Below are 27,873 nucleotides of genomic sequence, written 5' to 3'. Positions count from 1 at the left end.
TTTACATTTAGGCCTGTTAACGGACCAAGATGACGGGGCCCATGATGCAGATCATACATGGTGATTTGCATGACGGCCCGATTATGTACCGTAATTTTACGGTTTGGCCGGTTTACTGCGAAGACAGGATATATATACAGTAAAATAACTGCAGCATCGTGAATAAGAAAAAAACCTAGACTATACAATAAAGAAATTACGGCATATTACATCCACTGGGCATCAAAGTTTGCCACTATGATAATAAAGCACAAGCAGACAGCAGATTACATACACTGGGCATCAAAGATCGCCACCAGTGCAACTAAACACGCCGACAAAATAATATACAAAACCGACAGCACTTCAATAGAGTTCAAGAAAGGTTAGCCCTGCTCGGGAGCTGCAGCGCAAGCAGCTGAGCAAGCTGGTGAGACTGCACTTGTTTGACACTTATATCCTCCTCACTCTGAAAGATAAACAAGCAGACAGATGACAGGTTTTGCACATATAAGTATCAGTGCTGACAATTCATCACATTTCTTACTGACGAATAAAGTGACACAGTTTAAAATAGCATTAACACAATATGGTATTGTTCAGGTCAAGACATGGCAGGAAATGACATTGTGAAGGAGTTGGCAGCTTCACGACACCACTGGATTACAGATCAAGAACTCATAAGTATCAATGGTTAGTGTGCTGTCAATTTATCCCATTTCAGATTGGCAAAATAAGATCACTTGCTCTGTATAGTTTAATTTACATGGTATGAAGAAGGAACTTGGTTGTACAACTGAAAACTTAAATTGAGAAGGACAAACTTTTGTTTATGAACTGGAGTACATAATAAACTTTAAACATGCAATTTGATGCAAACACCAAAAATAAACAGCTGTTGCAGTCATGCCTAACCAAATATACACAACAAAGTTTGAAGGCTTGAGAAGGACAAACTTACATTATTGGTGAAGGCAGGCTCTATAAAGCCCTTGTCCATGCTGATGGGGGGGGGCAATTCAAGAAGTTTACCACAGAATCTTCTTCATAAGCATTGCCTTTATTCTACATTTTGTTAAGAGTAAATATAGATGTGACAATATAAGAAAAAATGGAGAATATTTAAGATAAGATGAAGAGTGATGCTACATAACCAAGTAGCTATAAATGTAAGTACAGCGATACAGGCAAAAGGTACAGCCAAGAGCAATGCAGAGCTAAACTTCTTCAGTACCATCGGTGTTATCCAACCTTATGGTAAGAGTAAATATAGATCTTATGTGTAGAAAATGGAGGGCAAAGGAAAATAAGCTGCAGAGTGATGGTACATGAACAACTACCTGTCAATATAAGTACACTGATAAAGGACAGCAGGTACTTACAAGAACAATGCAGAGCTAAAAAATTTCATTGGCATTGGATATATTCTACACTAATGTAACCATTCATATAGATCAGATAATTTGGAGCGAACAATTGATAAGCAAGCTATCATGCATACTGCTGTCACATAATGAACCAGGTATGTATGCAAGTACAGTGATACAGGACAACAGGTACTAACAAGAGCAAAGCAGCGGGCAGCATATTTGCGATATCCTGTCGTTCTTTTCAAACCGGAATTCTTTTTCGAGCAGATTTCCTGCAAAAAAGATCCGTAAGGCACATGCGGAAAAGTAGAAGTTCAAATTGTCATGCGATATCATAGACAGTACCTCATCCTCGGAACGAGACCAGTGCATAACAAGGTTTTTCCATTCAATGTCTTCTAAATTTAGCACAGGAGACTTCACCAGAAATTCGTTTATAGACTTGCCATCAAAGTGTGATTTCCTCAGGTAACACCGATACTGCTGCAATGCTTCCTTGAAAAGCGCAAGCAAGCTTTGCTCGTCATGACTATCCAGATTGACCCTCGCCTACTTACAACAATGTAATGTAAATCATTGATGTGTTCAATCAGCAGAAAACAGGAAAATAATCACCATGAATAATAGCACTTACACGTAAGTGGGACAGGAAGATGTGAAAATGGTGTTTGTCTTCACTATAATCTTCCCATGATGGGAATATATGCACGTAGTCCCTAACAACATTGAAAGCATTGTCTTTTAAACTGGGAATAACTGGAATGGGGTTCCAATCTGCAGGAATTGGCCGTCTCTGCAGTTGGGATAGGTCTTCGGCCGGTGGACTTGCTGTACTTTTTGCTGGAGTGGGATTTTTCTGTGGTACGGCTGGTGCTATGGCAACTGAAATCGGCATACCTTTTGCTGGAGTGCAGGTCCTGTGTGGTGCGGCTAGTGGTGTGGCCAGTGAAGTATGGGTACAGTCTGCTGGAGTCGGTCCTACGTTTTGTGTCACTGGTTGTACAGCCAATATAAGTGGGGTGCTGTCTGATTTCTCCGGCACAACCACGTTTTTCAAGGACTTTGCTGGTGCTCCTTCAGGTTCGGCAATCACCCTCTTCCTTTTTGATGTCTGATGCACAAGAACAACATTTGAGTGGAAAAACATGGTATGATGACAGATGGAATATGTATTGATAATGGATGGGCATGGCATCTCGACATATATGATGAGTAAACTAAGCAGATGGCGGTGCAACAAAGTAGAAGAAATGCAAGACAACATATGCAAGATACGCGCAATCAATAAAACCTTGCCAAATTAGAACAGGCACCTTGATGGGTGAACAGGACAGGCCATCTGCCTTTGACTCCTCGAGGTTAGAATAGTCATTAGGATCATATTCTGAACAAGAATCAACAGGTGGTGAGCGTATGAGTTTCATTGCATCCAGAATGGCACTCAATGCCTTGGTGCCAATTTTGTAAGTCATTGCGGTGTTTAGCTTCAAGAGTGGACTGCTGCTAGTGCGACACAAAGCAGCTACACAGATCATAGTGTAGATATAACGGGAAAACCGTAAGCATCAGAGTAAAATCAGCAAAGTGGAACTTGCTGGAATATATGTGCTAGTATTGCCGGTACGGCTAGAAAGCCTTCGGATACCAGCTCTCTTCAACTGAAGGTGCGGTACTGTTAATATCAGTGTAACTCTCAAAGGCGACACAGCTCCCCGCATTTCCTTGCTATTCTTATAGGATTCAAGTGGGCAGGCCACTACAAATCCTATTCCCATGTTTACAAAATCCTACGAATCAAAGAGGCCCGACGAGTTCAAAGTGTCCATACCAACCGACCGTATAGACCTCTACACTGCAAATGTCCCTGCTCATATTCACTACAAGGAACATACTGTACTACTATCATACTCCCTCCGTTCCAAAATATAAGTCTTGGTAGAGATTTCCACTATGGATCACATACAGATGTATCCAGATACATTTTAGAGTGTAGATTCACTCATTTTGCTCCATATGTAGTCCATGGTGGAATCTATACAAAGACTTGTATTTAGGAACGGAGAGAGTACTTATTAAAGAAGAACGGAAGAGGAACATGGTAAAGAAGAGCAAGCAGATTTTGGATAATAAAATGTTCGTTGCGCAGTGCCCACACATGATGAACCAGAGCGCATTAAGAAAGCAACTCCCTGCTGTCTCTCTATATGTGGTGCACGTGCTTTTTCGAAAGTAAAGTAGGAACATTAGCTGACCAATTAAATGTTATCTGTTTTAGTAATATCAGCATCATATCAGATTCGTACTTGAGCAACAAGTTTGGAATTATGAGTGGCACGTTGTTTAGCTTGATGGATTCAGGAGCAGTGCTAAGCAGGTACGATGATGGTACTGAATATAAAGGCATGTCTGCATTTGGGTCAGTCGACCATTTCAGGCGGTTGGATGAAGATCCTACGTCTCCTAACCCTTCTTCTTCCTCGTCTCTGATTCTTCCCATACAGAACACCGCACGGGCCGCCGGCCGGACCATCGGCCCCCACCGCCTGTGTTCCTCCGCCCCCCCCCCCCCCCCCCCGCCCCACCCGCGTCGAGTTTTCTTCGTTCGGCGAGGCCCCACCACCGCCCCCCAACAACCAAAGTCCCCACCCGAGCCCCTTCGTTCGCACCGGCGAACTCCGGCGAGCTCTGAAAAATCGACTGACCCAATTTTGAAATTTAGTCTACTGTGATTTAACTAGTGTGGAATATAAAAGGCGAAAACCATAAGCATTGGGAGTATAGTGTTGAGCGTGCCATGGCGGATCTGAAGGTGCAAACCGGACAAAGGCAACTTCGCAACCAATGTTTGCTCTCAACTAGCAAGTAAGTGATGGACAAGAAATCAGAGTAAAGCAGTGGCGATCTATTTTCTTGCTGCGATAAATAAGTTGAGCAGATACGAAAGAGTACCGCCTCTGGTGCGGCGCCGTGTATGCATCTGCTGAGAATTTGACGGTGCTGCGGTAGCGATGGCTGTCGGCGGCGTGGAAGCAGATCTAGGAGGGTAGACGGTGGCGGCGGGGCGCGGTGGACGAGACGGTCGTAGGAGCGGCGCCGGCAAGGTGGACGACGGCGGGGATGAAGCGAGAGGACGGGATGCAAGGATCCCGGTCCGAAGCCGTGGATGAGAGAGGTCGATCTCTTGTAATGGACGGCGGCGTCGGGGTATCAGCTCCGGCATGGTGGAGGAGGACGGCGGTGGATGGGGTGGCGGACGGAGGAGGCTGGGGTGGAGAGGGTGTTTTGGCGCCCACGGAGTACGAATGGGGAAATGGAGGTGGAGAGGAAGGGGGAACCATGTCTTCAGGGCGCGCTTGTCTCAAATGCGAGGAAATTTACAAACTTAGCCCCCGTTTCAAATTTCCTACATCACAGCAATATTAGTCGGTTGGGGATAGGACGGTAATCTCGCATACACCGAATATTTGCCGACGAGAGTTTGTTTTTGGCGCCCACCGTGTATGAATCGGGGAGGGAGTCGATTTCGGCCGAGGACACACTGTGTTTTGGCGCCCACCGTGTATGAATCCGGGTGAGAGGCGGTTATGTCACGTTCGAGTGAAATTACAAACCTACCCCTATCGAAACCTATAGAAATCGAGCAGATAGGCTTTGCGTGGCAGGGATAGGCAGTAGTAATTTCCATCTCGCAGATTTTGGTTTCGGGCGGTTACTGCGACTTTCCCCGCTTCGTTCAAATTTTGCAGAGTGCACGTTTACCGTGCCAACTCAATTCGAATCCCATTTGTATTCTATTTTTTCGGGCGGGATCCATTTTCGATTGGAATAAAATTCTATATACATCATTTTTTAATATATACTTTCAAAAGCACAACAAAGAATTCTGCTCCTTTATATGTATAATATGATTTACAAATACAATGATCTCAAAATCATAAGGTTGAATTCAAAAAATTAAACCAAATTATGTTCTACTAAAATGTATGGATCAGTAATATCTACATATTAAATAACATAGATGCGCGTGAATTCATATGAGTATGCATGTTTGATAGATCAATTTTGGTTCGAGTATGGATTACATGTATCATCATCTCGAATTCAAATATTTGAATCCCTTTTATGTTCACTCCTTTCATGCCCATCTCTCTCGCATGCATGCTCCTTCATGTAGCTATCACTCTCTTTTCTCCAGCTCACCCGCACGCTCACTTCATGTTTCTCCTATCCTCGCAAACATGGTCTCTCGACGTCTCCCTTGAGAAGTGTCACACTCTCCCTATCATTATACATTACACGGTTTTCATTATCTCTCACGTCTCTACCGTTCTCTCGTATCACCAGGTACCTAAGCTTTCTTTTTCACCGCCACACACACAGTCTCCACTCGTCTTTCACTTTGTCTTACTCTCTATGGAATTCTCTCACACACCCTATATGTCTCTAGATATGAATCATACCACTAAAATTACTCTCTCTCTCTCTCCTGTAGACACAACATTTGTTGCGGTCTCCTTTTCGTCTCCATCCCAGACTGACATTATTCATTTGTTTACCGATCAGACAAACTCCCCCCCCCCACCCTCTCTCTCTCTCACACACACACACACAACTCCTGCTTCCACTCCCCTTCCCGACTACCGTCTCTCTCTCTCACACACAAAACTCTCGCTTTCGCACCCCCGTCTCGTATTTCTCTCACAAACATTTATCGACTAGCCTCTAGATAGGTTTATACACCCGCACACTCGTGCTTCCACTATCGCATACATGTCTCTCTCCCGCTCCTTGTATCTATGTAGATTTTTCTTCCCTTCTTGAGACACGCCCTCTCGATCGTGCACACACACACTATCGCCTCATTTTAAGCTGATACCTCTCGCACACACACTCTTTGTGTCTTTGTCACACATGCACTCCGTCCTCCTCCTCTCTCCCTCTCTCTCTCACACACATGGGCTTTTTGCAACAACTAGCAAGATGCCCATGCGTTGCACGGAACATGAAGATGCATTTGTATGAGTAGTTTATCTTGTGGGAGAAAAGGATGAACAAGGGAAGGCCTTATTTGCAAGTGTGGAGAGGGGTGTGGGTATCTTTTTGCAAAATTGCCATAGTTTCCTTCCTATCCGTCAGATATAGATCGGACGGCCTATATTGCAGGATGGCAGGCACACGATCATCACCGACTATGCTTTTTATAAGAGTAGGGATAAAAAACAGAGTTGGTGATGATGGTGGGCCTGCCATCCTGCAATATAGGCCGTCCGATTTATATCTGACGGATAGGAACGAAACTATGGCAATTTACCCGCACTCCTCTCCACATTTGCAGATAAGGCCTTCCCTCGTTCATCCTTTTCTCCCACAAGATCTTGATGTTCCGTGCAACGCACGGGCATCTTGCTAGTAAGAGTAGAAATTAGACATATACCACTTCTCGAATCTTGAAACCAACAACATTCCTCCCTTATCTCATCAAAACCGCCAAAGGAATATATTTTGAGTGAAACATAACATTTTTTAGTGATATACGTATTTCAAAACTAGACTTTTTTCTATCAAATCGGTGAATATGTATTAATCTACTCAGATCGTGTGGCAACGCATTGGCACATTGCTAGTAGTTATTATAATTTTGTGGACACCAGACAAACGGTGGAGTACATATACGAAGAGAAGAGGCGCACGCACGCAGTCGGTCTCTCGCTGTCTCGCACACATGAGTGTTACGTAAAGGCAACTTAACAAATAAACCCTAACCCTAGGTGCACGATTGCTGCATTCGCGGGTACCGGGTACGTGGTGGAGCGCACCTTTGTAGGAATAGTCAGCTCGCGTGATAATTTGATCCGTAGGAGTTGATGGTCGGGACCACAGGTGAACGACTTGGAGGCGGTGGCTCGCCAGTTGCCACAGATCGAGTAGCCACGTTTAAAATATCATTTTTTAGCGGGGTTAAGAGTTCTGATTTTCAATGGCGCGTTATAAGTACTAAGTACTCCCTCTGTCCCAAAATATAAGAACGTTTTTAACACTACACTAATGTCAAAAACGTTCTTATATTATGGGACGGAGGGAGTAGTTTTTAGAACGATTGGTATGGAGCGAAAATGGAATTCATAGTACTACCTACTACGTACCTCCTTGGCGTATGGTTGTATGGGTTTATGTTGCGAGATGTTGAACCTGGTAGTTCTAGGGCAAATACTATGTTTAGATTTAGATGTTGGTTTTCAGTAATGAAAATCGGAAGGGGGAAACCCTTCTTTGATTAAAAAAAACTACTACCTCCGTTCTGGTTTACTAGTCCCCATCGTTTTTTGGGTCAAAGTTTGTCCACGAATTTTACTTGTAAAATGTGAATGGAAAACGAGATTTTGTTATACGCAAACAAAAAAGGACTGGAGGGAGTGATTGCTCTGACACGGACGCGACCTCTCATAGCGCAGGCATTGAACCGGCGCGCCGGCCAAGAGGGCCCCACTCGCTGCAGGCCCGGCTGAACACGCCTCCTCGCCGCATGCAACCGGCTTCAGACTGCCCCGCCTGCCTTCATTGAATCCGCGCGTGTGCCGGCAACACGTCCTTCCGCGAGCCGGCCGGCATTTTAGAACACAAAAAGTGACCAAAATATAATTAATTACGCATGGTCTTGACTTGTTGTGCTCGCACTGGTAGCAGGAACTAGAGGTTTTTCTTTATTCATAACTCTCCTCAATTTTTTTGGCTTTGAAGTGAATCATGGTTGTGGACATTATGTATGAATGTGGAGATATCTGTGAACATGAGTTTGATGTGGAAGTTGAACTTGGAATGTCGGGCTTGCGCGTGAACTATACCATGTCCAATGCTTCGTCTGTTATTGTTTGGAAAGTAATTGCTGTTATTACATGACCCGAAAAAATATTTTGTGCCACATCAGTAGATGCACGGACATCACAACAGGCATGCTGACTGGATAAACATTTGAACCTAGCTACTATGAAGGAAATTTTGTATTGACAACAGTTTTAGATAGCAGGAGACGCCTAGCCTGCTCTGCCTCTGCTAGCTTATTTCTGGCTTCTTCCATCTCTTCTTTGGCATGGGTGAAGAGAGCATCTGATTGCTCTTTTCGCTTCTTCAGGAACTCAGCTACATTCTCAAGGGCTGCTGCACGCTTTCTTTCAGCCTTTACTAGAGCCACGAGGACACGAACAGCTGACGACTCCACCTGGCTTGTGTGTAATCCAGCATCATCTGGGAATTTGCACCTTGTGTCTAATCCAGCATCATTAGGGAACTGGCACCTTGTGTGTAATCCAGCCTCATTCTGGAAACATGATCTCGAGGTTGACCATACTTCCCTCCTCGCAGGAACTGCATCCTGACATGAAGTTACTTCTTTTTTAGATAATTACTCAGAGCAACCCAGATCCATTTAGTAGAAGCCAGATAAACAGAACTGGGAGAAGTGAATTCAAAAGGAAAAAAATATAAAAACAGACTACAAGGTGAGAACACCCACTTCCTACATCAAGCTAAAAACGAAAGCATTAGGACGATTAAGACTCTTCTTATGACACATCGAAGAACACGAGGCTTAAGAGAAACAGAAACTACAACATATACACATCGAAGAACACGAGGCTAAACGAAAGTAATTGAAAGGGTGTTACTTACCAAAGCTCGTTTTACAGGTTCGGTGCAGCTCCTCTTTAACTTGCCACGCTCCTTGAAGATGTCCCCAATATCCCGTGTTTGGTCTTCATTGCTCCTCTGCATGTTCGCACTCGTGGTTTTAAAATCTCAACATGGCAAGAAAAATATACTACTAGTAATACTCGCGCATCTTGTGGGCAACATTAAAGCACTCGTCTGCCATGTTAGAGCATCTCCAACAGAATCGCAACGCGCGGCGCTTTAAAAAAGCGTTTACAGTGCTGAGATCGAGAAGTAGAGATAGAGAGTAGAGGATAGTTCTCAGCATAGATAGATAAAAAATAGATTATTCAACTACTCCTCGTCGTCCGACTCCTCCTCGGTGATGTCCTCCTCCGACGTCTGACTGTAGGCGTGAAGATACCGATCGTCGTCGGATTCCCAGGGCGACGCTGCTCCTAGCCTCATGTTGAATTGAGCGTCCGCTTTTCGCCTACGCTTGTCCTCGCGATAGGCGGCTCGCTCCGCCCTCCTCTTATCCCTCTCCGCCCTCCTTTGCTCGTAGAACTCGCGCTCGTTGATGATGTCCTGCGGGAAGCGTTGGCGCCACAGCGCCATGGCTTCCTCGTCCATCTCGGCGATGCCGAGACGGTGCTCCCGCCTCCGGTTGTCGCGACGATCCTCGTCGGTGATAAGCCGCGGCAGAGGCGCGAGCTCCTGTGCCCGCTCCCGCGTCGGCACGTTGGGGAAGTTCAATGTTCTGTGAGGCCACCAGAGGCGCCACGCTGCCGCATCGTACGCGCGGGTGGCCTCATTGGCGGTGTCGAAATTGACGAGGCCGAGGCGCATCCCGCGGAACCGGATCTCGGCGGAGAAGCCGCCGGAGGGGCGCGCGCGGACGCCGCGGTATCCCCAAGTTTCCCGGCGACGAGGCGACATGGTGGCACGGCGGCGGCGAGGCAAGAAAGAGCGGGAGAGAGCGGTGGCGAGGCACAGAGCGGGGAGAGAGCGGTGGCAAGGCATAGAGCGGTGGGAGGGCGTTGGATTTTATAAAGCGCGCCGGACGCCGCGCGCCAAAACTAGCGCACGCCCGGCCGCTTTTTCCCGCCCGCGCGCAATCCTTTCCCGACGTCTCTGCTATCTCTACTCTCTTCTCTACTGTTATATTTATTTTATATTTAATATTTATCTCTACTTCTCTACTCTCTATTTTTTCTCTACTTTTTCCCTACTCTTATAAAAAACAGAGTTGGTGATGATGGTGCTCCTGCCATCCTGCAATATAGGCCATCCGATTTATATCCGACGGATAGGAAGGAAACGGTGGTAATTTTGCAAAAAGATACCCACACCCCTCTCCGCATTTGCAAATAAGGCATTCCCTCGTTCATCCTTTTCTCCCACAAGATAAACTACTCATACAAATGCATCTTGATGCGTGCAACGCATGGGCATCTTGCTAGTTCTAAAAAACTATCCATCATTTGCCACACTACTGGTTGCAGATGAAATACCTACCCAAGCACAGCGCGATACAGGAGCGACGCACAATTACAAGCTGATATTCTGTTGGACAATGGAGGCTATAACCAATTACTTTTACGGGAACAATAGCACCCAGGAAATTTGAAGGGTAGGTATGAACAAAATTGGAACTGCACATGTACTGCTAAGTGATTCAATACACACATTACCAATCGAGGAGGAGAACGATGGTCGCGGCGGCCTCTGTGAGTCATGGTCGGCAACGGGAGTCAGTTCATTGTCCACGACGGTGGTGCTTCTGCGCTTGGCGTCGGCTTCCGGGAAGCAGATCCGAGACCGTGGAAGACGGTGCCGGGGAAGAGGCTCCGTGTACGACGACGACGGTGGACCGGCTCCAGTGCGGCGTACGAGGTCGTCGATGAGGCAGATGCGCTGCGGTGGACGAGTGCGCCGATGTAGAAGGGGAGGAGCACGAAGGCTGCGGTGCCGTGGAGAAGTCTATTTTGCGGTGGGGATAGAAAATGGGGAGTATTCAGGTGTACTACTCTGGGTGCCGGGGTGGGGTTGGCTGGGTAGGGTGAACCTGAAGTTACGAAAACAGCCCCCTACCAACCGTCATCCGTAGGCCTGTTCCGAAGGCTATGATGGTAACTTCCCACTGCTCGAATCAGGGTCGCGGGAGATTTTCCCGCCGACCTCAAAATTTTGTGACACTGAACTCCCCGTGTGGCGTGTTGGGTGATTCGGCTAAGCAACTAGCGAGTAGTACTAGTAAACTCTGCATATTAGGTTTGACCGAAGTCAAACTTCCTAAAGTTTGACCAAGTTTATAGAAAAATATAAACATTTACCATAACAGATATGTATGATGTGAAAGTACATTCAATAATGAATCTAATGGTATTTATTTGTTATTGTATATGTTAATATTTTTTGTTATAAACTTTCTGAGAGTTTACAAAACTTGACTTTGACCAATGCTAATACGCAGACTTAAATAAAAACGGAGGGTGTACACATTTGTTTTCTTAGTATGTAGTGAATTAATCATTTGTTGAAATTGTGAAATAAATATATTAGGCTACTGACTTCGAATGTAATGGTCTATACAATTCAATAGTTACAATCATTGTCGAATTCCAAGATGTATACGAGGTCTATAGTACTTCACAACATGCTCAAACTCGCATAATCCCAGTCAAATGACAATCAAAATGCATTTCATAGTTATTACTTTGTAGGATGCAACAAAACCAACAATAACTCTACATCAGCCATTATAAAAGCAACATTTTGAACATATCCCAATGTGTGAATGAAACGTGCAGAGAGAGCTTGCGAAGATGGAGCAGATAGGGCGGGAAAGATTGTATGTATGTGGACGAGAGAGTAGGAGACAAACCTAACGAAACAGAAAGAGGGAGATAGAGAGAGAAAGAGAGAGGAAGAAGTTAGGTCTGTGAGAAAGATGGAGACATGTAATATACGTGAGATGCGTGTGCATCCGGATTCTGTACACGTGGAAGGAGAAGAGACAACAGGTTTGATGAGAGAGCTGGAAAAACATGGACGAGAGGGGAAGGATCTCGTGGGTTGAGGGATTGATAAATTTGTGCGGGGGAGAGAGGGATTGGTAATTTTGTGCGAGAGAGAGAGGGTGGGGGGAGGAGTCAGTCAGCCGTCGTCACATCATCCTGCTTCCAAATGGCCCCGCATTCTCTAGCGCAGTGTGGTCGCCGTCTTCGATCTCCTCGATGCCCTCTTTGAAGATTGAGGTGTTGTGCATGCTGGGGTGCGAAGAAGCACAAGCGAGAGTGGTCGCCATATAACCTTGGATGGGGATGAATTGTGTGCTCGGGGGAGGGGGTGTGTGTGTGATGTGTGCTGTCTGTGTGTGTGTGTGTCAGATATTGAGAGAAAACAAATCTAAGGAGAGAAATGTGTGTGTATGTGACGGAAAGCTACTTGCTAAACAGGGTATTCACGAAGAGATTGTGCGTGCGAGATAGAGAGCGATGTGCGGGCCTTGAGGTGGGCAGGGGCCGGGTGAGGGTGTCAAAATGTGCGCGTTGATGCATGTGTTACATGCGATCGTGCGAGGGACGGACGAATCGAGAGAGATGGTTGTTGTGTTACGGATGCTCCTCTCTCTCTCTCTCTCACAAGCACACACAGGTAAAATAGAAGACCGTTCTCTCATGTATACACAACGTATCGGCATCTGTCTATGTCTCACTCATGCATGATCATTTGCACATTCACACCTCTCTATGTCTCTATCACACACACACCATCTCCACGTTGCCCTTCCGCCACAACACACATATGGACACATACACACGTTCACTCTCAGTCACACACACAGGGGCTGTTTGGTTTGAGACTAAGGGGTTGTTTGGTTTGTGACTAACTTTGCCAAAGATTGCCACACCTAAGGTTAGGCAAGTTTGACCAATTTAGGTGAGTGTTTGGTTCAAGCCACACCTTAGGCAAGCCACACTTGGGTCCCACATGGCATACCCATAAAAAGTGTGGCAAGATTCTCTTAGGCTTGCCAACTTCTGGCTCTCATTTTGATGAACTAACCTTAGGCAAGCTTGGCAAAAATGTGTGGCAAAATGTGGCAATGCTAGGCCTAGAACCAAACCGCCCCTAAGTTTGCCTAAGGTTGCCACACCTAAGGTTAGGCAAGTTTGACCAACTTAGGTGGGTGTTTGGTTCAAGCCACACCTTAGGCAAGCCACATTAGGGTCCCACATTACATACACTCAAAAAGTGTGGCAAGATTCCCTTAGGCTTGCCAACTTGTGGCTCTCATTTTGAAGAACTAATAACCTTAGGCAAGTGTGGCAACATTGTCTCTATGACAAGTGGGCCATAGGGGCAATAAAGTGTGGCAAGCCAAAGTGTGGCAAAAACCAAACACATGCCAACTAAACTGTGGCTGCCAAATTTTGGCTTGGCAAACGGTGGCTGGGAACCAAACAGCCCCAAAATCAGTATTAAAAAAACTAGGGCGCACCTAAAACGTCCAAATCCAAATAAACACGAACTGGAGCTAAATTCAAATATATGGAAATAATGTAGCGTCAAGAACTTTTCCCGGAAAAAAGTTGAGTAATATTCGGGGATTGTTTTCACACACACAAAAAGGTTCGGTGGATGTCCTTCGAGCGCGACATGGTGACGCACCGTTCGATCGACCGCGCGGCCGCGGTTCACGCGCTTGCACAGGATTCCGTATCGTGGCTGTGGTAACTAATAAAAGCGCTGCCTAAGTCTAATGTTTACGTGTACTAGTACGGTTTTCTTTTAAGTTTGACCAACCCTATATAAAACTAAACTAAGCTCCCATACGCGCACTCATCAATATGCCGCCGCCGCCGTTGCGCATGCCGGCGCCCGCCTGCTCCGGCCAACAATTTCTCGCCCATCACCGCCGTGTCGCCGCCAAGCCGAAGGCTCGCCCGCTCACGTCGTCTGCAGTCCCTCCTCGCGATGCCGCCGCGCTGCCAAGCACGCGAGCAGCTGGTGGAGCCGCGTCTATGCACGCAGCGTACGAAGAGGAGGACGAGCGCGTGCTCCAGCACGCCGGCGAGGAGGAACTAGCGTGTCATTGTCGTCTCCGCCCGCGCGGAGGAGGCGCGCATGGTGGCTGTCGCGGCGGAAGCCGGTCGCGCGCGCGTCGAGCCCGCAAACCGGGTGCGGACGCGGAATCTACCTTCGAGACCTTGAATGCCACGTGGATCCTGCAATCTGAAGGAGCAATTTGGGTCAGTCGACTCTTGTGAGCCGTTTGATGCAACATGGATGGCTAGAAGGGCTTCTTCAACCTCCGAAATAGATGCACGGTTCATCTTCTCAGCCCGCCACACGCCTAACCGCCTGCCGCCGCCGCCGCGCCCTCCCCTGAACCGCCTGCCACCGCCATGCTCCCCCCACCCCCGCCATCCGTTTAACCCCGGGCACGATCCATTTTTTTCCGGCGAACTGCATTCCACACCCAACACTCATAAGATAGATCATGGGCACCCTGCCGTCTTCTTCCTTCACTCCGTCGAACTTCTTTCACAAATCGACTGACCCAAATTATACTACTAGTACGAACGTATTAACTACAGTAGGAACACGAAGATACGAGCAGTAGTACCAACTGCAAGAAGAACAGTAGTAAGACATAGTACTAGTACTACTGTACGTACTAAAGAGTTCAAATAACGAGAAAGAACATAAACATAGTTCTGCTGGGGCCTCAGCACAACACACCCTTGAAAATAAACTAAGCAACTAGTCCGCTTGACACTGCAGTAGAACCAGCATGAGCGACGGCACTGCCACCTACTCGGAGTCCGAGCCCACGTCCTCGACTTCGTCCTCGTCCCTCTTCCTCTTCGCCGACGCTTCTTTGCTTGAACCGGACACTGGGCTCTGCTTCTTCATCCAACCCTTGTAGATATTTAAACAAAGGTAGGCATCCATTGCTGCGTACAGGATGTGATCTTCATCTAATGTCTTCGACTCCCATGCATGATGAAACTCGTGATGAGGTTTCTTCAGTTTAGCGTACGAACAATCAATCATGGCTGCTGCCAGGGTCAACATTGAAGGCTGAGAGGAGGACACCGACCCTTCCTTCTGGAGGTCGAAGTGGTCGCCTAGAACGAGGCCTATCCGACCCAGGATTTCCTTGTCGTTCCTAAAGTCTACAGTAACGAATTTGACTCGGCCGCCCTTGAGGAACTTCTTAAATTCCTCGCACTCAACGTCGGCATGGCATATGTGGTAGACCAAGCATAAGTCATGCACGCAAACCTGGATCACGGCGGGCTTCTTCTTCTCTGCCTCCTTTAGTTTCTTCTCGCTTCCTAGGACTGTGGTGTACTCAACATCTAGCCCAGCGACCCACTCATCATTTGAGTTTTCGAACATGCGTTTGAAGCGAGCAAGGCATTCTTTCACCGTTGCGGAAGAACGGGTGTAGATGACGTCGAACTCATCGCCGGTGATGGTTCTAACGTTGTACTCACCGCCGATCATGGAGATTTGGGACGCCATGGATTTGGGAGGAGGGTTAGGATTAGTGGAACTGCCGTAATGTGAAAGGACGGGACGACTGGGAGCGAACTGTTGTAAGGTACTGTACTAGTAGAAGACGGGGACGAGTAGGGCGTGTGAACAGCGTGGGGTTGCTGGCTTGCCCGGTGGATAAACGGCTGCAAGCCCCCAAAGAGTTCTCGAGAACTATGTGGGACCCACTAGATGTCATGTCTACTAGACCCATATCGTAGGTCTGACGGTATAGCTTCTGCCTGTTCGCACGCCATGCCGGCTTGTGTGTAACTTCAAATAATTCCGTCAACCGTCGCGCCACCCACGACCTTCGCCTCCCTCGCGCGGTCGCGCCCTTTGAGACTTCGACCGGCTATAACTGAGCAATTTTTTTGCCTACTCCGCATGCATGATACTCCCTCTGGTCCTTTTTACTTCCGTCAACCATTTATACTAAAAATATCAATATCTACAATACTGATTATAATGAGTACTCCCTCCGTCTAGGTGTGTAAGTCATCTTATGAAAACCAAATAATCCCAAAACACTTAGGCGCGGTGCATTAACTTCTACCTCGTTTCTTGTTTCTTGACATATCAACCAATAAGATATGTGGGGTGTGCATGATTTTAATGACTTGAGACTACCAAACACGACATGCAGTGGTTAGTTCATTGCATGCAATGCTATTAATTAGCAAATAAACATTAAGTTTCTCGTTTTCCTCTCCTCCTTGGTCACGGTGCACAACGTAAGATGACTTACACACCTAGACGGAGGGAGTACCAATAAGCACCTCTTGGGTGGGTTAGATTTTTTTGGGTTAGTTGAGTTCAAACTAACCCAAACTAACTCTAACACATGGATCCAAACAGGGCCAAGGTTAGCTATTAGAGTACTACTACCTCCCTTCTAGTTTAAAGGGCTCGATTCAAAAATTTGACCTACTCTTAGCAAGATAGAGGCGGTGGAATAGTTTTTGTAGTTCTTCACAAAAAAATGTGTTTACCAATGCATGCATGAACACTAGTTACTCTAACCCCCCTCTCTTCTTTAATTCTTTGCCACATCAGCATGTTTGCTATTCCCGTGTGCATGATACCAGCTAAGATACCACCATTATGGCCAGCCTTAATCATCGCATGCAATAATTTAGTGCACCTTGAAATATGAACATGTGTGGGGCGTGTATGTTTTTAATGACTTGAGACTATACCTAGCCCGGCATGCAAGATGAGACTTATTATGCACCGTTCCCCATACCTGCAGGAAGCCCGTTCGTCTCCAAATCTTTTCCTCTCCATGTGTGGAAACAATATGCCTGCCAGACTCTCCTTCTCCCTCCGGCGGTCCCACCACTCCACCCCGTGTGGAAAAAATCTGCATGCATGACTCTCCTCCCCCCGCGCTCGTCCAATCCGTTGTGACCAGCAATATTTCCACCCCTTCCCTCCCCCGTAATTTACTCCAACAAATATGCCCACGTAGCTGTTACTTAACTGCAGGTGCATTGGGTCACTGACATATGGGCCCAACAGGGGTCTGGCCCACATGTCAGTGACGCAACTGGACCTGCAGTTAAGTCAGTGCAGCTCAGTCCATATCTTACGTAGGTGTGCCATTGCTCGCTATAAATACTGCGCCTCCCACGACATCGCTATCTCCTCCCCCTCACGTTCACGTTCATCGCTATCTCCTCCCCCTCCCTCTCACGTCGACCACCATGGCATCGCCCCTCCCAAGCCCTAGGCGCCCCTCGCTGCACCGCGCGGACGGTCACGCGTCGCCGTTCCGTTCCTCGCCGCCACTAGTCGAGGAGGACGCGTCGGTGTTCCGCTCCTCGCCGCGACGCGACGCGTCGCCGTTCCGTTCCTCGCCGCCACTAGTCGAGGAGGACGCGTCGGCGTTCCGCTCCTCGCCGCGACGCGTCGAGGTGGACGCGTCGGCGTTCCCAATCTCGCCAGCACGCGCGTCGGAGGACGCGTCGGCTCCCCGCTACGAGGAGAACGCCGCGCCGCCCGCCGAGCCCCCAGCCTTGAGGAGCTTTGGAAAGAAATGGATGTCGCCTTGTGGGAGGCTTTGCCTCCAGCAGAGCGCGCCAAAATAGAGGCGGAGAAGAAGGCCGAGGAAGAGAAGCGCACCGCGGAACAAGCTGCCTGGGAGGCCTATGTCGCGTCCGAGAGAGTCAGGCAATTGGCTCTTTGGCAGAAGGCTCGTGCGAGGGCCGTGAGGGTGGCGGAGGACGCCCGTGCCGACGCCCTGAGTGCAGTCGGGCCCAAGCGCCTCATCTACGCTTGGCGGTACGTGGACCGGGTGCACGCTTCCAGCGAGGAGGAGTACCTATTGGCGCCGGATCACCACACCGGTGAGATCGCGCACGCCCGCCGGCAAGCCGCCAATCAGCACCTCGCGAGTTGCGAGGCTGAGGAAGAGGCGTTGTGTCGGCGCGCTGGGAAACGGCCGCGCACCAGGGCACTCGTGGCGCGCCGCAAGCGCTCCTGCGAGCGCCGTGGCTTTTAGGAGGAGTATAATTTTTGTTTCGTAAGGCGATCTCATTAGTTTTGGGACGCAAATGATAAATCCCGAACGTTCAGGAATTATTAGCGTCCTTAATTAAGTATGTAAAAGGGAAAGTTTGGAAACCTTGTGTATTCGTACGCATTTTGCAAGTACGTGCATACAACACAAACTTTACTATATACTATCGCACTACACGTCTCTCTCTATATATGCTTGCAGACTGTGCTACTCCCTCCGTCCAGGTCAATAAGTCATCTTTGGTTGTGCACCGTGACCAAGAAGGAGGGAAGACTTATACACCTAGACGGAGGGAGTACTACTATTACTTATGTACGTGCAAATGCACGTTTTAACATTACGATGCGGTTTTTGTAAAAGTAGAAAAACAGCACTAGTCAAGCTTGTGAAACGATTCAATGCAAAACAAATGCAAAAATGCTCGTTTGATTGTTTACTTTTAGCTTCCTTCTCTGTGGTTATTTCTCTGTCGTACTTTGTACGGAGTATCTCACTGGTCGGAAAGGCATGCAAATTCCCAAACCGCTTCCTACACCCTGTATCGAATTTTTTGCCTAACAAGTTGTGCCGTGCAATTGGAATTCCAACTTGAGTACTACTACTAGTAGGAGTACCAGGGGCCAGTTCTTTTAGGCTTCTAGATTAGTAATCCCATAACTACTACCTCCGTCCTGGTTTATTGGTCCCCATTGTAATCTGTGTCAAATTTTGATCATAAATTTAACTAATGAAATGTTAGTGCATGTCACATGCACTAACATTTTATCAGTTAAATCTTTGGTCAAAATTTAGCACAAATTACAATGGTGAGGAATAAACCAGGACGGAGGTACTACTAGTAGTAGTTTAGAAGCCCAAATAAATGAGTGAGGCGCCTTAATGTTACTCTCCACTGTGACTAGTCTTATGGGAAAAGCTGGGGAAGCCGCCAAAAGAACTGGCCCTAGGAGTAGTAGCTAGGGATACTAGGAGTAGTAGCTAGGGATCGAGTGTGCGAGATGAACCGGAGAAAGTAAATGCAGAGAGATGAAATGCAAAAAAGACGGAGGGATGTGATGGTTGCTTGTCCGTTTATTTTACCAGGCCACTTATTACTGGGAGTGGTTGGGTTTTGTGATATGACGGCTTTACTGCCGCGCCACGAGCGGGGTGAGACTCCCGTGCAGCGCCGCCCTCTACACTAGTACTACTACATCGGTCGTGGTTTATCCCCCATTGAATTTGACTGAAGATTTAACTGACAAAATGTTAGTGCATGTCAACAAAAACAATATCGTTGGATTCGTATTTGAACATAGTTTTCAATGATATAATTTTAGGTGACATGCATCATCATTTATCGTACTATATATAATGTTAGTTCAATTTTTGGTCGTACTAATCTATAGTAAGGTGCCCGTGCGTTGCACGGAAGAGTGAAATGCATTGATCGGGGAGTTGTTTATTTTGACAAAGGATGTGGGGGTCATCTCATGTGTAACGGGTATCGATAGGTTTGTTCGGATATTATTTCATCTCTAGAGCTCACAAACATCCGGGTGAAATAGATAAAAAAGTATCTTTTGCAAACAAAAGCGTTCAACTGTTCAACCTGCATCCAAAACTTGTGAAGAAATAACTCTTATTGTGCTTTGCAGGAAATGATCTTCAAGAATTAGTTTTTGAGTATCCATTGTTATACATGTTGGCTACAGATGACATGGCACTTTCTTATAGTCAACAGTTGGCTATACTATTTAAGTATTAACCATGCCCTTATACACCTAGACGGAGGGATTAAATCAGGATGACTTGGAAGGGGGCAGAGGATATGTAAGAAATGGTTCATCATAAGTCTTTCACCAGTACTGTAGTAAAAATTCATACATGGAAGATTCTAGACTAAACCATAAATGGATACACTTTTATTCATGCGCGATACTCCAATAGAGCAAGATCATGCATGGAAGTCTCCACATGCTTAGACAGCGGATTACATTGAGCGAAGACTAATGATCAACATTTAACTTGATAATGCAGATGTCCAGGTGAACCTCCTTGGAGTCCCCGTGCACATTGTTGGGGGTCAAATAATACCGTGCGTCTTCCATGTCCACATCGGCAGGAAGGTCCTAGCTCGGCAGAGTCCAAGTCAGCTTGGCGTAGCCAGTGTCGCCGCCCACGTACCTCCGAGGGGTAGTAATAGTGGGCACGCACCCGTACATCGGCCTCGTGTCAGTGTCAGCGTCAGCGGCGTCGCCCCTGACGCACACTACAGAGATGTGGCGGCGGCCTGCGCGGGCCTCGCCGGTGGCCACGATCAAGAGGAAGACGCTGCCGTCCTCCTCCGAGACTAGCAGGCGGCGCTGATCCTCCAGCGACTCCGCACGGTGAACAGGTAGCACATCTCTTACTTGATGTTCTTTGCTAAGGGCCAGTAGTGATCGCTGCACGCCTGCATGAGGTGATGCACGATGTCCGCCCGTGAGCCCCAAAACGGCACCAGGCACTCATAGCAGTAGACGAAGGGCTCCTTGGAGGCATCGACCAGGCCGTCCATGAAACGGGAGTGGCTGTAGGGGACGTTCCGCCAGTTGAATATATGAGCAAGTTACTACGAGATTTAGTCCGAATAAGCACAAAATAAATCATGACGGCTATAACAGAGATTAAACTAATCATGCGGACTAGCATAGTAGATGAACAGATCGAATCTAGGACACAGACTAGAAACATGAATTCTACCACGATTTCGAACAGGAAGGACAGAAACACATACGGTGCAACGGGAGCAGCACCATTGGCGTTGAGGTTGTCGCCCATGTCGTTGAGGAAGAGGTTGCCGAGGTCGGGGAAGAAGTCGTCGTCGGTGAAGTCGTCGCTGCTAGCAGTCGCGAGAGTGCGCTCCCCAAATTTCAACAGCGCCCGCCGAATGGAGCGCAGGAGGGAGTGGCTGTAGGGGACGTTGCGGCCGCCGAATGGAGCGCAGGAGTAGCCCACGAAGCAGTAGATGGTGCTCCTCCCTAGTCTCTATTCTTATCTCTATCTCTACTACTCTTCTTTGTTTTTTATAATATACTAGTTGTAGTTGTCAAATCGAATAGTACTGCGCCGTCCACTGCACGCCCGGCTGAACACGCCTCCTCGCCTCCATCAAACCCCTCCGTTAAACCCGCATGCAAACCGAGAAACCTACTCCGGCCCGCGGGAGGAAATTTGCCGGTTGCCGTTGGAGAATAATAGAGTCACGTCCAATCCATTTGAGTTAATTGCGTGTATGATTCTCCCTCTATAAAAAGTTAATTGCATCCTTAATCTTGTATTCTAAGTACTCTGTGGGTTCCACTGTCAGTACAGTGTACATGACTTGCAGGCTGGCTACAGATTCGTACAGAAAGTTAAAAAGAAACAAATCCATGACTTGCAGGATTGGAGTTAGCACCGATGGCGGTTCGTAGTCGTTCCACGCTCGGGCATTGAAGTTTGTAACTATTTTAGATTAGAACATACTACTCCTCCGGTGCTAGTAGTAGAGCAGAGTCCTACTCCACTACTACTCTACTCAAGCAAGTTAGGGCATAGTAGCAGGTACTGTAGGGAGTACCAGTACTGTGATCACTCAAGCAAGTTGTCTGACTTCGATATGACCCTACGCTGCTGGTATGTGTCTCGTAAGTCAAGCGGCGTGCTGTAGTCATCATCACCTGTCCACTTCCCGCAGCACATATTCGCTTCTCCATCTTTGTCCGCTCTTCCATCCCCGCTAAGGCGCCTCCCCCCTCGTCCGAAACCCAAGCACTAACAATGGCAGAACCGAGCAGCGTCCGCCGAAAGAGTGGCTGGAATTCGCTCCCCACAGAGGTAATCAAGCTCATTGTTTCGCGTGTGGACAATCTCAGTACCATGCCGCTCGCCGCGTGCTCGTCGGGGCTGTACCGTTTACTCAAAGCCCTCAGGCCGGAGCTTTTTAAGCCAGCTCCTTGCTTGCTGATGCCGCCTGATCTTCAGAAACGGCGTGTCACGCAGCATAACGATCGTAGGGTGGCGAGCATCAACCCCCTTGACTGCGATCCGATCCCCGTCACCCTCAACTACATTAACGGTATGTACTGGGTCGGCATGAACACGTCTTGGATGGTGCTCGTCGACGGTCGCGGCAGCTGGATGCTCGTGGAGGTCTACACCCGGCGATTGATCCCCCTTCCTTCGATTAACACTGCACTGCTTTGGCACCGCGGCCCAGAATACTCGGAATCTTACAGTAGCCAACATGATACCAAGTTTGATTTGCTCAAGGTTGTAATCTGCCAAGTGCCCACAAGATCTGCGAATTATAAAGACTTCAGGCTAATTGCGTTCTTCAACCGCGGTCTCGCCTATCTGACAGGTCACTGCGGTAAGTGGATAAATCTGCACGTCCATCGCAGGATCATACATCCTCCATGGTTCTCTGATGCCATTGAACACAAGGGCTTCATTTACGCTGTCGACTCCTTCTATGGCTGGACGTATTGCTGGCCTACTCCAGTCATCGCTACAAACGGCTGTTACAGCAGTATGTTACTTTCCTATGATATCATGATGGCTTGCTTATATTACTGTCAACATTTACTGAAAAAATATTCATGCTCATAACATGCTGTTCTTAAGATTGACTACATCAAGAGCCCTTTTTTATTTGACTCCAACTTTTTTTGAGGGTTATTTGACTCCAACTTGATATGATGTTGTAGGCCGCCTGGTGTCCCTACCCTTCCTAATCCCAGAACCTTTCAAAGAAAAGCGGCATGGCAGTTGCAGGTGGTTCCTGGCTCGATCAGACGACGGCGAACGATTGATGATCGTTCGCACGTACCGGACGTGTTGTTTCGCGGAATACAATCACAGTCACTGCAAGGTCTTTGAGCAGGATCCCAGCTTCTCTGGGCCTTCAGGAATTTTTGACTGGAGGTTGGTAAGTAGCCTTGGTACACGCTCTCTGTTTGTCGGACTGAATTATCCGATTAACCAGGAGATAACCGACGGCAAGGATCATGATGGCAGCGCGGTTTCGTTCATCAGGCAAAACTGTGTGTACACAGCGTACCATGCGTCTCTGCATGCACCATACCCTGATATGTGCCGCCACGCTCTGCAGCCCAAAGTAGGAGAGAGGGTCGCAAGTATCAGACTTCGACCTGCTGGCTGGAGTTTCCCCCGTCAGGCACCCATCTGGTTCAAGCCGTCAGCCAATCTCCACAGCTTAATAAATAGTAACGTCTAACTGAGCCAGTTAGTTAGATGCGTACACTTGGTGTAGTAGGATCTTTATTTAGTTTGATGCATACACTTGTTCTTTTTTGGTAGCCCTTTTGTAATGATGGCTGATGTTTGGTTTGGAAGAGAGAGCTGCGTCTTCACTCTTCTGGCCTGCTTACTGCTTCTGTTGCACCCCCAGCCCTGGTTGCTGCTGCTGCTGTTTTCAATGTACAATCAGTAGTATATTTCGTCTGTTGGTTGAATAAATGTGTTGTTAGAACGACAAACACAATGTTTTGGAAGTCGTTGCACGGTTCGATCCTTTAGTGCCCCGTACCGTACGTAGCGCATACTATTTTTCGTACGGAACACATTTTCCACTTGTTGATAACATGCAGCCCACTGATGAAGGCCCAATAGAGAAGCCCATAATTAACTGGAAGGGAGGCTCTCACATGAATCCGGCCCAGGTACATGCTCATGGTCCCCTAAACATAAATAAGTAAATAAATAAATAAAGCTAAATGCTCATGCACCAGTTCTTTAAATTCACGATTTAACAGGAGGATATTATTTCCTATGATAGTGTCGTTACATTCAGTCGATATTATTCTTCGGCAAAGATAGCGACCAGTCTTCTTTCTCCCAGCATTTTCTTCCTGCAACCAGCGGACCCATGCAAATCGTAGTCAACGTCGTAAATAGATCCGGTCCATTTTTATTTTTCAATAAGAATGTCCAACCCAGCCCAGCACATTGGCGACAACACTTTATCCTCCGCCTTGGTGCGCTCGCCGCGGCGCCGCCGTCCGGCCCTGTCAACATAGTTTTTTTCGAAACGGTCCCTGTCAACATAGTGAATCGGGAGAGGACTGTAGTTGTGAGTATGACAGTACGGACCCACCAGGTCCACTCCCGAACACAAGCAAGCGCCTCTTTTACTACTCAGATGAACCCCTCGTTTTTTACTCTAATCCACCCTGCTGATATCTGGGACCCACATCATTTTCAACGTATAGTCAATTAACGACAGAATTGCACAACTTTTTTTAGTAGTAATTCGGAGGAGCAGGCTATAAACTGGGTTGTGCGGTCTCTGTGGCCCGTCTAACAACATGACCAGCCCAGCAGTTTTTTCTTTGGGAAAATAGGTAGCCCAGTATTTCTTTTTGAAGAATACCCAAGCTAGGCCTATTTGTTTTCTCCGACTTACTGGGCTGCAAATCTTTCAAGACGAGGAGGGATGCATTCCGGCCTGGCCAAAGAGTATGGTCAGTGTCTGTTAAAAGTAATATCAAAAGGGGTTGAAAATTCCAAAAAAATTATAGCAAATGGGATATTAGTTTCTTTTTTTGTTTTTGTTCTTCACTGATATCTTATACGTATTTCATTGGATTTAACATGACATAGTACTAATTTATTTTTAAATTTGTTTTAGTATGGCTACTAATTTTTGGATTAAGAATATTTTGTTCCCCAGCAAAAATTTGCGAATTTTCAAAATTTCCCACATATTTAGTTAATTTTTTAACCCTGGTACTGACCAGAAAATGGGCAGCAATTCTAAAAATGGAAAACGGGCTGCAATAAATTCCATATGAATTAGAAAATGAGTAAAAATTATAAAAATAATAGCAAATGGGCTGTACACGCCACAGATTTCGAGGCTGACTTGTTTACGCAAGGCTTTGTCAGTCAACACACGATTCTAGCAGCAGTGACTGTTGGATGTCCATCCAACGGCCGACGTGCTTCTTCAATCTCTGATCTTCCTGCTCCAGCCGCCTAAACTAGCGCCGGCGGGACTGCCTGCTCCCTCCTCTTGTGGCCCGCTGTGATGCCGCGCAGGCTTCCCCGGCCCACCCTACTCCCTCCGCTGGCCTGGCCGCACGCAATCAACTGCCTCCTTATTACGCGAAAAAATGATTCCTCCCACTGACATCTGGGGCGCACCGGTTGGGAGGCTGACCTGTGGGCCTACTAAGTTGACGCGTACGCAGGGCTTGTCAACTTAGTCAACAAACGATTCTAGCAGCAGTAACCGTTGGATTTGAATCGAACGGTCCTGCTGCTTCTTCAATCGCTGCTCTTCTTGCACCAGCCGCCCAAACCAGCGCCGGCGAGACCGCCTGCTCCTGCCTCCAGTGGCCGGCTGTGCTGCCGTTGAGGCCTCATCGCCCCCTACTACTCCCACCGCTAGCCAGGCCCTGCGGCGACGGCAGCCTCACACCGCAGCCGAACCAGTGAACCCTCGTACTCCTCTCCGCGTGGGCATCCACTGCCGCGTCTTCCCCGGCTCCGCGTCGTCCCCTTCCTAGGCCTCGCCGTCGTCCACCGCCTTGGTGCTCTCGGCGCGGCGTGGTCAATGTGGTCAACGACCGACTTCCATCGGAAGAGTACTGTACGTGGAGAGGCTGACAGCTGGGTCCACGGCCACAGCCCAGTTTTTTTGTGATTTGCCAAGTAAGTCGCTTTGTCAGGCCTGTTGGGCTGCAAATCTTTCAAGACGAGGAGAGCTTTCATTCGGCTGGCCGAGAAAATGGCCTATCAGTAATGAGAAATGGGCTGTACATTTTTAAAACACATCAAACCGGCAATTAGTTTCAAATTTCTTTTTTTCATTTCGAGATTTTAAATTACATTAATTTTTATGCGTGGACAATAAGTTGGATTTTATATTGATATACATTTATTTTTAAAATCAGTTTAAATGTGACTCGAAGTTTCGGGATTAAAAATAGTTTGGACCGCACCGAAATATGCAAAATTTCTTATAATTTTTTAACCGTGGCCACAACATGGGCTGTAATGCTAACAAAAAGAATATGGGCTCCAAAAAAACCTTAAGAATTAGCAAATGGGCTGTAAATTATTAGAAATAATGGCAGATGGATTGTATGCTGTTTTCCGCAGATTTGAGGCTTTCCTAAAAAAAGGTTGACGCACAAGCAGTGACTGTTGGATGTCCATCCAACGGCCGTCGTGCTTCTTCAATCTCTGCTCTTCCTGCTCCAGCCGCTCAAACAAGCGCCGGCGGGACTGCCTGCTCCCTCCTTCCCGCGGTCGGCTGTGCTGCCGCGCAGGCCTCACTGCCCCACCGTACTCCCATCGCTGGCCTAGCCATCCCTCTACTCACCCACACCTGCTGTTATTCTCCGGCGATGGCAGACGAACCAGTAAACCCCCGTACAGTCGTACTCCCATCCGCGTGGGAAACAACTGCCGGGTCTTCCCTGCCTACGTGTCGTTCCCTTCCTAGGCCTCGCCGTCGTCCACCGCCCTGGTGCTCTCGGCGCGGCCTGGTCAACGTGGTCAACGACCAACATGCATCTGAAGTGGACTGTACGTGGAGAGGCTGGCAGCTGGGTCCACGGCCGCATGCAAGGAAATGCCTCCTTATTACGTGCAAAATAATGATTCCTCCACCTGACATCAGGGACCCACCGAAAGGGCCTCTGTATTTCGTGAAAAAACGTTACCGCCGCTGACAGCTCGGACCCACCAGCTATATCTTCGCACGCAAGGAAGTGCCTCCTTATTACGCACAAAAAAATGAATACTCCCCCTGTTAGCTGGGACCCAGTATAGTGGCAGGCTGACTTGTGGGCCTACTAAGTTGATGGGGACGGAGGGCTTTGTCAACTTAGTCAATATGCACGATTCTAGCTCCAGTGACCGTACGATGTCCATCCAACGGCCGTAGTGCTTCTTCAACCTCTGGTCTTCTTGCTCCAGCCGCCCAAACCAGCGCCGGTCGTGCCTCGTGCTCCTGCCTCCCGTGGCCGGCTGCGATGCGGCGGAGGCCTCACCGCCCCCTACTACTCCGACCGCTGGCCAGACCATCCCTCTACTCACCCACACCCCCTGTTATTCTGCAGCGACGACAGCCTCACACCGCAGCGAACCAGTGAACCCTCGTACTCCTCTACACGTGGGCATCCACTACCGCGTCTTCCCCGGCTCCGCGTCGTCCCCTTCCTAGGCCTCGCCGTCGTCCACCGCCCTGGTGCTCTCGGCGCGGCGTGGTCAACGTGGTCAAGGAACGGCTTCCATCGGACGTGGACTGTATGTGGAGAGGCTGACAGCTGGGTCCACGGCCGCAGCAAGGAAGTGCCTCCTTATTATGCGCAAAATAATTATTCCTCCACCTGACAGCGGGGACCCACCGGACGGGCCACCATATTTCGCGAAAAAAACGTTTCCCCCTGACTGCTGGGACCCACCAGCTACATCTTCGCACGCAAGGAAGTGCGTCCGGGCAAAAAAAATGATTCGCCCCTTGCATGCTGGGATCCACCAGCTACATCTTCGCAGGCAAGGAAGTGCCTCACAGTTGGGACCCACCTGGTCGAATCGTACGTAGCGTTGTCATTCTGGTCGCGAACGTGTACGTACATACTGGTTGATGTAGAGGCGCGCACGTGTCATACTAGAAGTGCGCATGTAGCATGTACACGTACGTACAGCGGCCAGGGTGCAAGAAAGTAAATACGGCCACATATGTACATACGGGCAGGGTCTCGAACGGCTACTCGCGCGTACGTACGGCCAGGGCTCGTGTACATGGCTGGGTCTGAACGGAGAAACAGC

Source organism: Triticum aestivum, chromosome 3D (assembly GCF_018294505.1).
Source record: "Triticum aestivum cultivar Chinese Spring chromosome 3D, IWGSC CS RefSeq v2.1, whole genome shotgun sequence".
NCBI classification, from domain to species: domain Eukaryota; kingdom Viridiplantae; phylum Streptophyta; class Magnoliopsida; order Poales; family Poaceae; genus Triticum; species Triticum aestivum.
This window is presented reverse-complemented; position numbering follows the sequence as displayed.